The sequence below is a fragment of the Saccopteryx leptura genome, chromosome 2 (assembly GCF_036850995.1).
Source record: "Saccopteryx leptura isolate mSacLep1 chromosome 2, mSacLep1_pri_phased_curated, whole genome shotgun sequence".
NCBI lineage: Eukaryota > Metazoa > Chordata > Mammalia > Chiroptera > Emballonuridae > Saccopteryx > Saccopteryx leptura.
Window position 1 is genome coordinate 256,886,716 of NC_089504.1, and position 11,779 is coordinate 256,898,494.

Here is an 11,779-nt window from a genome sequence, read left to right on the forward strand (position 1 = left end):
TTGGTGGTCAGTGAGAGGAGCACATTGACCATCTCATTAGCCAAAGGCAGGCCCATAGTTCCCATTGAAATACTGGTCAGTTTGATTTAAATTTACTTGTTCTTTATTTTAAATATTGTACTTGTTCCCATTTTGTTTTTTTACTTTAAAATAAGATATGTGCAGTGTGCATAGGGATTTGTTCATAGTTTTTATTTTTATAGTCCGACCCTCCAATGGTCTGAGGGACAGTGAACTGGCCCCCTGTGTAAAAAGTTTGGGGACCCCTGGTATAAAGCCTTCCTTCAGAGACTTGCCCTCTAGGTGACCTTGGGCAAGCCACTTGGCAATATGAATATACTAGCACTTTCCTGGATTGTTGGTAAGATCAAGTACAATTAGGAGTTTCACTTTGTACACTTTAATGCACTTTAGATTTTAAAAGGAGGTATAAATACAGGCAATGATCTCAAATAATCTTTGCTAAATTTTGCTTGCACGTGTATAAAATTAGAACAAAAACTGGGGTGGAGGGCTTCCTGGGAAACTGGTAGGAAGAACGTCGTGGCCAGTTTCAAGTACAGCGCTCTGAGTCAAGAAGAGTTCTTTTCACGCTTCAAAAGGGACCATGGGTATAGGGAACAGCTGATGGCCTCTGAGGTTGAAGATTTCTATTGTAGTAATTGCCTTCCACTAGGCCCTAGACTCAGTGGCCTTTATATATATATAGATATATATAGATATCGATATCGATATAGATATATATATATAGAGAGAGAGAGAGAGAGAGATACACTAAAAACTCTTGCCTGACCTGTGGTGGTGCAGTGGATAAAGCATCGACCGACCTGGAACGCTGAAGTTACCAGTTCAAAACCCCAGGCTTGCCTGGTCAAGGCACATACAGGAGTTGATGCTTCCTGCTCCTCCCCTATTCTCTCTCTCCTCTATGTCTCTCTCTCTCTCTCCTCTGTAAAATAAATAAATAAAATCTTAAAAAAATAACAATAAAAAGTCTTACCAGCCTAACAGGCAAACAAAAAAAATGGATTAGCCAGAACAGAAAATCAAAGGTCAGATGTGGCCCGCCAACGCTACGCACAGACTTAAGGCCATCCCGATTTTCTACTGTTTCCAAACTTTAGTGATTCAAGCACCATATTACACTCCCTACCAACATCTGCATACCATTTGTATCCTTATTTACTTAATATTTTTCTTTAATTCAGTCCATTTTCTTAACTTAGCCTTGTCCCAAACAATAATAAATATGAAATTATTGATTGATGTGCAAATTATATTTCCCTAGGACACATTTGCATAACTATTACATATATCATAACACACTGGTACGTAATGGATGACACTAAACAAATGTCCATCTGTGTGCCATCATCTAGAATCGTCTCGCCACCGACTGGACCACCCTTTGGGAAAGACTTGCAAAGATCATTTCCACTGACTTTACCAACAAAGCCTAAAGGAAAGGCATCTTGCCTTAAATGCGTAAAGGGAAACAGACCTGGGCAGTCAGTCTTGGGGGACCCCACTCTCAGAAGCACCCCAGGCTTGGTTTTATGCTCTACTATTACCTAGATAATTCTTAATAATTTTTGGACAAGAAGCCCCTTCATTTTCAACTTGCACCAGGTGCTGCAAATTATTATATATAGCCAGTCCCGAAGGGATAAAGGACTAGAAAAGGCTGGCATTGGAACATGGCTCCATTTGGCACCATGAAATTTGTTTTCCATCAACAACATTTTACAATGAATTGTTAAGCAGCTGTTAGCAAAACCACCACCCTAAAACTATGCAAGACATTTGTGGAAGAAAAAAAGAGAGATGTACTGTGTCTTACATTAGAGCTCATAGTCAGGTTGGGGAGTTAAGATGACATTCATTAATCCATTAGGTATTTCATCATTAAGAACTAACTTGTACGTCATAGGTAATCATTGTAACAGTAGCTTAGAAAAGAATGACATCTCTGAGGGCAGGAGCAGCTGGAGAGAACATGAAAGGGGAAGATTTGAGCCACGTAACGCCCCAAGCATCTAGTTTTGGAAATGTCTATGCTAAGTTTGTCCCGTAAAACCGTTCAGAACCAGTCTCAGCTTCTCTCCCCAGACTCTTCACTAACCGGTTTTCTGAAATGTCAACCTATCCCTAAAATTAACAAAACCCAGGTCAAGATTATCAATGGGCTCATGTACCACATAACTAGATATCTAAAATTACGAAGCAAGATAATGAAGTGTTAAACGATGCATGTTTATCACTCCTATCTTGATTATCATACCTTTAAAACAATCTGCAAGGCTAGATTCTCACTTAGCTTTCCTGGACTCCTGGACAGTCTACTCTTGTTTCTGGTGGGGTGGGGATCACGGGCTCCCAGGCCAGGTCACAGCCTACTACCCCTCCCTCACTATATTCAGCTCCAGCCCCCACCTGACAGGCCTCACACATGCCATGTAGACCGCAGCTTACACATCCCAGCTCACTCACCACTCCAACTCTGCAGGTGAAGCTCATAGCAGTAACGTGATCTACCTTCAGAGGATGGATTTCAGGACAAGAACTGTGTAGGTCCTCAAGCATATTTGGGGGTCCATTTGGGCAAGGCATTCTGGACCCTGGGAAGCCAGACTGTGGACTGCAAAGGGAAGGCGTGGGGCTCGGGGGAGAGGAGCTCTGGGGAGCATGTCCTCTTGCGCCCGGACCTCCTGTGTCATGGAAGGTTTGTAGTCGTAAGAGGGCTGAGGCCTGGCCCTGTGATGCCCAGGACCTCAAGCAGATTACCCTACGTTCCACCCCTCAGAGTTTCTCCCTTTCTCTAGAGAGGGTTTTTAAGTATCTCTTCCTCTCTATGTACCTCACTCTCTCTGCCTTTCTTCTTCACCTGGAACACTCACACCTACTCCGTTTAGCATCATGTGACCTTGTTCAAATGCCACCCTATCTTTGAAGCTTTGCAAACTCTCTCAGGCATAGTTAGTTTCTGCTTTGCATTCCTCTGTCATTGTGTTTATGCCCCTATGACAGCCTTTAGTACCTTGTATTGGGATCACTATCTTCCTCCACCAGACCGTGAGTGCTCTGTGCATGTGTGGTCACTTGTACCAGCAGAGTGATTGGTAGCACGTGATGCTCCCGCCCACAAACATATTTACTGAGGGAATGAGAGATATTCATGTAGCCCCTCAATGTGCCATGCTATGTAAATGTTTATTTTTCTTGGAGCACTACTGGTCTCTGAGAGGGGACGTCAGCATTGACATGGCATCAACTCCGGAGAAACTGGAAACGCTGTCATCCAGATGTTCGGCACTGTGTGGGTGAAACCCCAGATGACTGACTGAAATTTTCATTTTTCATCGGAATGATTGGCATTGTGCATATACGGCCTTGTATTATTAGCCCCTGGACACTACCCCCCCATGGCGAGTTCAAAAAGGGGCTCTCGGAGACCCGGAGGCGCAGCAACTGTTAATGGGACGCAGTGTTCTTCAGTGTGGGAACACTGACAAGTTCGGTGCCAAAGGTGATTTCAGTTCATCAGTCTTCATTGTCATTAGCAACTAGCATTTATTAGGCACTCACATGTGCGAAGCACATTTTCAAATGAAAGACATCATGACAAACATTAGCGTATGAGAATTTTTGTTTTTGTTTTAAGCCGTGGAATCAACTTGCCTGACGCCTACCAAGCTATTTTCTCATAAGAATTCTGCCTAAAGGAAGTTCAACGCATGTACGACATTTCGATTATTAAAATCTCACTCATTTCATGGAAGTCTGTTTCCCTAATTTCTCACATCTTATTATGTCTTTGCCTTTGATCCCAAACTCTATTTACTGAATGTGTGTTTGTTTGTTCATTATTTGAAATGTTGGGAGTTTTGTTTGTCACAGTCTGCATCTTAGCTTGGGGTACTGAGGGACACTGACAGTTGGAAGCCCGAGTTCCACCTTCCCTTTGTCACTTGGAGATTTGAGAAAAATAATTCGACCTCTGAGAAGCTCGGTTTCCTGACTTGCAATCAGCAATACCTTCCGTACAGAGCTGCTGTGAGGATGCATGAGACATACTTGGGAAACTCCCACATGAAACTAAAGAACAAGGGGTCACTGTGACCAGCCTTAGTGCAGGCACATGTCAGCTCTCTTTACAAGCAGGCTGACACGGTGTCCGAGCAACTGTCCTCAGGGTGCCCAGCTGTAACAGCAAAATACTATGTCGATAAAAGCTTAATAAACAGTAATGACAGTGATTGCGGCGGGCAGGAAACATTCCGAGCACAGATAAGAAATTCGAGGCCTGAAATACTCCAGAGGTTTCCAAAGAGATATCAGGACTTTTCATGCACATTCCAAAACTCGGGGCGCACTTCTTGTACTGCCTGCCCCCAGTGCATACCTGCCTCACGGACTTACCGTGAGACCTCATTTTTCACATGCTGCCGCGGGGCTCTCAGAGGGGAGAGCTGGAGGCCTTGGCCGTATGTCCACTTGCTGCTACCTGAGCCGAGCCGGGGGCCAAGCACTGCTGTCCTTGGGGTGCTATGATGAAAGGTAGCCAGCCCCAAAATACAGAGCTGTTCCCCTTCCTTGAAGCAGTGACATGGGCGAATGTGCCCTGGTGGCTCTGTCTGAACACACACGTTGAGTCAGCCATTTCCCTCAGCTTTAGAGCAATTTGAGAACATGGAGATTTAGAAAGCCCCACTTCAGGGGGAGAATGTAGGCACCTGTACGGGACTGACAGATGCGACTGAGAAGAGATACTCCTTGGATTAGAGCCAGCCTGCAGAGAGCAGCAGATGGTTGAATTGAACAACACCACCACACGGTGGCTCTGGAGAGAACTGCAGGCAGAGGACAGAGCGGCCAAACCGCCTCCCCCCCACCCCCGAGGCAGCGCCTCTCCAAGGCAGAAGGTGAGAATCTCACAAAAACAGGTGCAGCTAAAAATGAAAATGTCAATAGCAGCAAAAGCTTCTTCTTCTTCTTCTTCTTTTTTTTTTACAGGGACAGAGAGAGAGAGTCAGAGAGAGGGATAGACAGGAACGGAGAGAGATGAAAAGCATCAATCATCAGTTTTTCGTTGCGACACCTTAGTTGTTCATTGATTGCTTTCTCATATGTGCCTTGACCGCGGGCCTTCAGCAGACCAAGTAACCCCTTGCTTGAGCCAGCGACCTTGGATCCAAGCTGGCGAGTTTTTTGCTCAAGCCAGATGAGCCTGCGCTCAAACTGGCGACCTCGGGGTCTCGAACCTGGCTCCGCATCCCAGTCCGGTGCTCTATCCACTGCGCCACTGTCTGGTCAGGCAAAAAAAAGCTTCTTAACTATTTCAAAGAAATATGTTAAACCAGTATATTGCACAGAGCCTTCTCTGATGGTCACCAGGTGCACAGAGGCCCGGGCACTGGGTGGATGGGTGGATGGGAACTGCCCACGGGTCTTTCTTGCCCAGTACGTGGTAAGTCCACAGAGGACAGGCCTGTGTCCATCTCTGAAAGGCAGGCTGGTGCAGGGCAATGAGTTCCTGGGAGACACCAGCCGGTTCCAGGGCTAACTGTGCGCCCTTAGGGGAACTATGTACAGTAGTCCCCCTTACTCATGGGGGACAGGTTCCAAGACCCTCCGTGGATGCCTGAAGCCACAGCCCCAAATCCTGTATATATTATATTTTTTCCTACACAAACACGTCTTCACATTTATATATTACATACAATAAGAGATTAAAAACAATGAGAATAATGAGAACAATATACTCTAATAAAAGTTATATGAATGTGGTCTTTCTCTCCCTGTCTCTCTCAAAACACCTGGTATTTTTCTTTTTAATTTTTTTGAACCACAGTTGGCCACGGGTAACTAAAACTTCAGAAAGCAAAATTACAGATAAAGGAAAACTTATCCCATATACACTGCTCTTATTAGACTCAGTTTCCTAATCAGAAAAGTGGGGATCAAAATAACTACTTCTGTGAGTCATTGCCAGGGAGGTAAGTCCATGGGCGAACAGTGCCTGCTATCTACATAGCAGATACCAAGAATTGGTTGAATGTTTGCATCTGCAAACATCTGCTTGCGTTTTTCATTTTGAAACCTATGACCACAGTATTCTTTTAATTTTAATTAAAAACGAGGTATTAAAGTAAAATTCTCCCTTTTCATAGCCTTTTGTCCTTTATTTTGATATCTTCTATCGCCCCTCCTGGAAGTCCTTGTATGTATTGTGTTTATGTCATTGTCCTAGCCTGTCTCTTCAATCTCTCATTATACTGCATATGTTAATATGCTCCTAGACTAGTGACTTAAAATTTTATTTCCTTAATCTGCTACTCCATCAACCTAATCTTTCATCTTTCTTCATTTTACTTTAAAAACTCTCAAGTTAATTTCTCCTTCCATTGCTTCACTATAAAGACATACTCTAAACTTTTAAAAACCAATTTATTATCCACTATTCTACAGAAACTAATCATACCCTTGAACATCTCCAATGACTTTGTAATCATGATATTTCCTGGACTTTTAACATCTTATTATCATTTTACTTTCTAACAAACTCTTTTTTTTTTTTTAAGAATAAAAGTTCTATGTTCTAGATCTAGAGCCAGACTGTATTAGTTCTATAATATCAATGGAGTTTCCCAAAGGTCTTTGTCCTGTAAGCAAGTAGGTGCAAAATACAGGAGTTACATCACTCTGCAACTATGACTCAGCTATGTCACTGTATCATTTCCCAGTGAGCCTGAGGAAAGTCGTGTCACACTAACAAATGGCTGGACACCCTGTGCCATGGAAACATATTCTAGTCGATTTGCTTTTGGGGTCAAGAAACATTCCTTATAGCTGCAGTGTAAGTGTGACCTTTTATGGTTCATTTGCATATTTAATTTGAGCCCGAGAAAGCACTTTTTCTGATTTATTTTATAGAAAATTGAGGAGAGACTACTATTTCTTAGTGAAGTATTATAGTTTCACCCAAGAGACTTGGCCCCTGGGGAAGGTCCTTGGGATAGAATTCCTCCCCTCTTGGATTTCTATTTTGTAGCGGGCATGGCTGTTTGTCACCCAGTGGAACCCCTAACACCAGACACCTGCCACAAAGTGGGGAGGGGAGGAGAGGGGAGGGGAGGAAGCCTGGTACTCAGACAAGTTGCTTCATGCCAGGGCTTCGAGGACCCACCCAGCCTTTCTGCAGCTCTCATGGCCACAAATACACATGGGTGGGCAGTGTTGGCATCTGGGAAGAGTTCACATTCCTGGCATGCTCAGCGACCAGGATAAACACATATGCTACACATATAATCCATGTACATGCACACGCTGATGCCTACCTGCTAGATTAGGAGGCGGATCAGAGCTCATGGAAATGGTTTGAAGTTTAAGAAAGAAAAAGAGTTTTTTTTATATTTATGTAATGTATGTATACATTAACACTAGTGTGTTAATTAAAATAGACCACTGAAGCATCAGTGTTTAACATCTTTTAAACTCAGTTTTTGTTACCACCTGAGTTTTAAAATCTGTTTAAAAACTAGCTTATTATACTGAGCCATCACATCCCTCCCTCCTGGATTGTAGCAAATTATTCAAGTTTTTCCTACATCTTCTTGCAGTAGCCAGCTTTCTTTTGAAAAGCGGCTCTGTTTTCCACAGAAAGATGAGGAAGACAGGCTAAGCGGGGCACTAGATTAGAACAGGATGTCCCGAGGTCTCTCGGACTACGCCACGTCACAGCTATCTCCGCCAGATGGAATGCCCCAGCTCACCCGCTGGGCAGCCTGTGCCCCTCCGAGACTCCCGAACATGGCGCAACCTCCACGCTCCCCTGCCTCTGGCCGTGGGCCCTCCTGTCCTCAGTGCTCTTCACATCTCACTCCATTGGAACATTACTTGACTCCATATGCCACGGACTCAATACAGCCTTTTGCCAAGTTTACCTTTCTTTCTGTGGTGTTTCTACTGCGTCTTTATCACTGCATGTATGTTTGTGTAATTATTACTATTTAAACCATGATTAATGGCTTATTATCTGTCCCACTGGAACAGAGAAGCTCCTTTGGGGAGCATGCCTTATTTATCTTCCTAGAAATGAACAATAAACTCCATCCTCATAAGCACCTGTTATGGTTTTTTATACTCAATAAATATCTGTTGACTCGATCCGTGAATAGAAGAACGATTGAGGACTCCCTCTGTACAAAGCACCATACCGAATGCTGTGTTAATATTTTTTAAAAAATAAGTATATGTGCAATTAAACTTGATTCATTTACGTGTTCTTATTTCAAAGGGTTTCCCTGCTAAACTGGAAATTGCTGGCAGAGTAAAAGCAAATGGAGTCTGACATCCCAACCAAGTAAAGGGGGCAACTGTGGGGTAATGGAAAGAGAGCGAGACTGGCATCAGAAGCTTTGACTCCAGGACCCGCTCAGAGGCCGGCTTTATGGCTTCAGCCACCTTGAAACATCACTGAACATCAATGTCTGCATGTGTAAAATGAGGTATGCAGATTATGTGATCGCCCAGGTCCTTTCCAACGTTAACACCTCATGATTCTAAAATGCTATGAAATCATCAGAGTTGCCGTCAGACTCACAATCGAGATTTGCCAGGCAGAGAGCCACTTGTGAATTTCTGGATGGCTTAACTGGACCATATAACTGTTTGTGAGAGAGAACAACAAATTACAATTCTCTTTTTCCATTGTCTAAGGCCAGATGATTGGTTCTGCACATTATGCACTGTTCTCAGCTCAGAGTCCCAACAAGTTGTATGCCCAGCTGTGGTTTCGAGGGCAGAAATAAACACACGCTTTCTTCTATTTAAATGGAAAACGTGTGCCCAGCTGTGCCTTCGGTGGCATACGTAAATGCACATCTTCTTCAATCTAGGTGAAAAACATGACATACTTCAGGGTAGGCTTCCACCAATGTGCAGAGAATCACTTCTGGAACCATGAGAAACAGAAGAAAAAAAATAATAGTCCTGCACAACTTCAAGCAAATTGGAATTGATATTTGTTGCAGAGCCTGGAGACTTGCCTCTTGGCAGAAGTAGATTTTTCCCAGTTGGTTTCAAAAGTCTAATGATATAACACAACAGCTGGCCTTGTAATTCCTAATAGTCTGCATTTGCTCTTGATATCTGAGAGTGACCGTGACAGCACTCCCAGTAGGGCTCTTGCCAAGCCTCAGAAGATAGCACTGCTTTTAAAAATAACTCACTGTAGTGTGCATAGGTGCCCACGATCGAAGAATCTGGGATCAACAGGGAAGATACACAGAGCAAACAAGCAGAAAGTTTTATTTGCTTAGGGCAAAAACTGATGCCTCAGAACCCAACTTCTCAGTCCATGAGGAAGTGTGCTTTTTTTCCACTGTCACCAAAGAAGTAGTTAGTATAATGGAAAAACCATGGGTTTTGAGGGCAGATGGCTCAGGGCTTCACTAATAGCTCCTCAAGTTTACTAACTAAGTGAACTTATATAGAAATCACTTAACCTGTCTGTTTATTCATCTGTAAATAAACAGGTTTCTATCACCCAGCACTGTGAAACAGGGGTTTTGATGGGTAAGATCCATAGATACTTTGTGTGCGCTGCATTTCCAGTGTGATTATCCACAGATAATGGTAGTAAGGGCTATTTCCAAAAACCCAAAGGTGTTGGTTTAAGGCAGAGGATAGAGTTTTTAGTAATACATACAGAAAAGCTGAGCAGCACTGTTGAGTGACTGTCACCTGTAGACAGGGGACGGTTGTCCACTGTTCTCAGGAAGGAGACTTGGCAGGGCTGACCTCATGGGTGTGCTTCCTGCGCAGTTGCAGGGAGGGGCCCCTGTGCGCAGAAGGGCCTCACACTTGGCTTAATGCTCTGCTGTCGACACCTTGAAATTCTTAATAAATTTTAAACAAGGGGCCCTACATTTTCATTTTGCACTGGTCCCCACAAATTATTTAGTCAGTCTTGAGACTTAGGAAGGAAATTTGGTGCTATGTGCATGCTTATTCAAATTTATGGAAAACAATATGGAGGCATTACTCTACCCTATAATAAGTATATATTAGCATTTGTGCTAATACTTCAAAGGATAAAGTTAATTCTGAGTTGGTTTTACAGAGGCTAAATGGAATAGGTTCCACATTTACATATGAAAATACATCAGAGATTGGTAGATAAATCAAAGGATGGCAAGAGCATTCACATATGAAAGCTCTCAAACCAAAAACATTTTTCAGCTAGACTGCCTGGGTTCTAATCCCAGCTCCCCTTACTAACTTGTAACATTGGGGAAGTCGCTAAATGTAACTATGCCTCAGATCATCATCTATTAAATGGTATAGTGGCAACTGCATTGGGTTGCTGCAAGGATTGAATAATGTATTACACGTAAAGTGCTAAGAATGGATTAAAACTGTACTCAATAATTAGTGCCTATTATCATCCACAAAGTAGAACTTTGCAAAGTCTCACTTTCATTTCAAAGTAAAATGTACCTGCAACTTCAAGAGAGTTGAAAAACTTCCAGTCCAAAATAATAGAAATAACTTGGAATTTTATGATTTTGAATATTACAAATCACCCCAACCTGAGAACGCTCACACTTTTTAATATGTGAAGGGAAGTACTAATAGATAGCTTAACGACTGGGAATAAACTTTTAAGAATAAGTCATTTATTTGCATATGATTGATTGCATGAATTTATTTAACAGTTATTCACTGAGTACTTGTCATATGTCAGGTTCTGTGTTAGGTGCTAGGAAATAAGTAAAGATGTCCCTCCTCTCCAATAACTTATCATCTAATAGAGAATGAAAAAAAATCTATGAGAGAGATAAGCACCAGGTATAATGGAATCAACAGAAAGTGCCCCTAATTCATTCTCAAGACTCTAAATCAGAAAAGATTTTAAAGACAAAGGAAGATCAAAGATGAGACCTAAAAGGTTATGGGGAGTTAACTATGTAAAAAAGGAAGAAAAACATGAACAAAGTCCTGGAAATATTCCTAAAAATTGCACAAGGTTCAGTATGACTAGAGTGTCAAGTGTGTGAAGTAGGAGAGTAATGAATTAGAGAGGGGCTAATCTGTTGACTTCGTAAATCATGTTAAGGAGGTTAGACCTTATCCTGAGGGCATGTTGAGTCATTAAAATTGTTAGCAGTTGAGGGACATGATTAAGTCATGGTTTAAAAAATTTACTCTGACCACAGTATGAGTAATAGATTGGAAAAGAGAAATTATTGAAGGCAGGAAGATAAAGGAATGTGATATAACCCAGGTAAGGGATGATGAAGACATGACCTCAGGTAATGGGAATAGGAATTTTAATGAGTGGACAAAGTCAAGAGATACCAAGGAGGAAGAATCATATGGCATTAAGGAAGGGAGAGAGGGAAGAGGCAGGAATGATCAACAGGTTTTGGGCTTGGATTATTGTATGGTTGTAGATAAACCATTGAGTACAGTGCTTCAGAGAATGAGTAGGACTGGGAAGGGTGAAGGCTTAGATAACAATGATTTTGGGATTTGATGAGTTTGAGGTGCTTTTGGAACATAAAATAGAAATGTTGAATAGACAGTTAGGTATATAATTTAAGATTTAGGTAAGAGATCTTGGTTTAGGAAACTATTTGGGAATCATTAGCACAGACATGAAAAGTGAAAGTATATAAGAAAGGAAACATGTTTAGAATAATAAGAGATTAAAACTCCCACAGGAAAATATAGGAAGTATTTTCTTTAACATGTGTCTTGACAATGATTTCTTGCA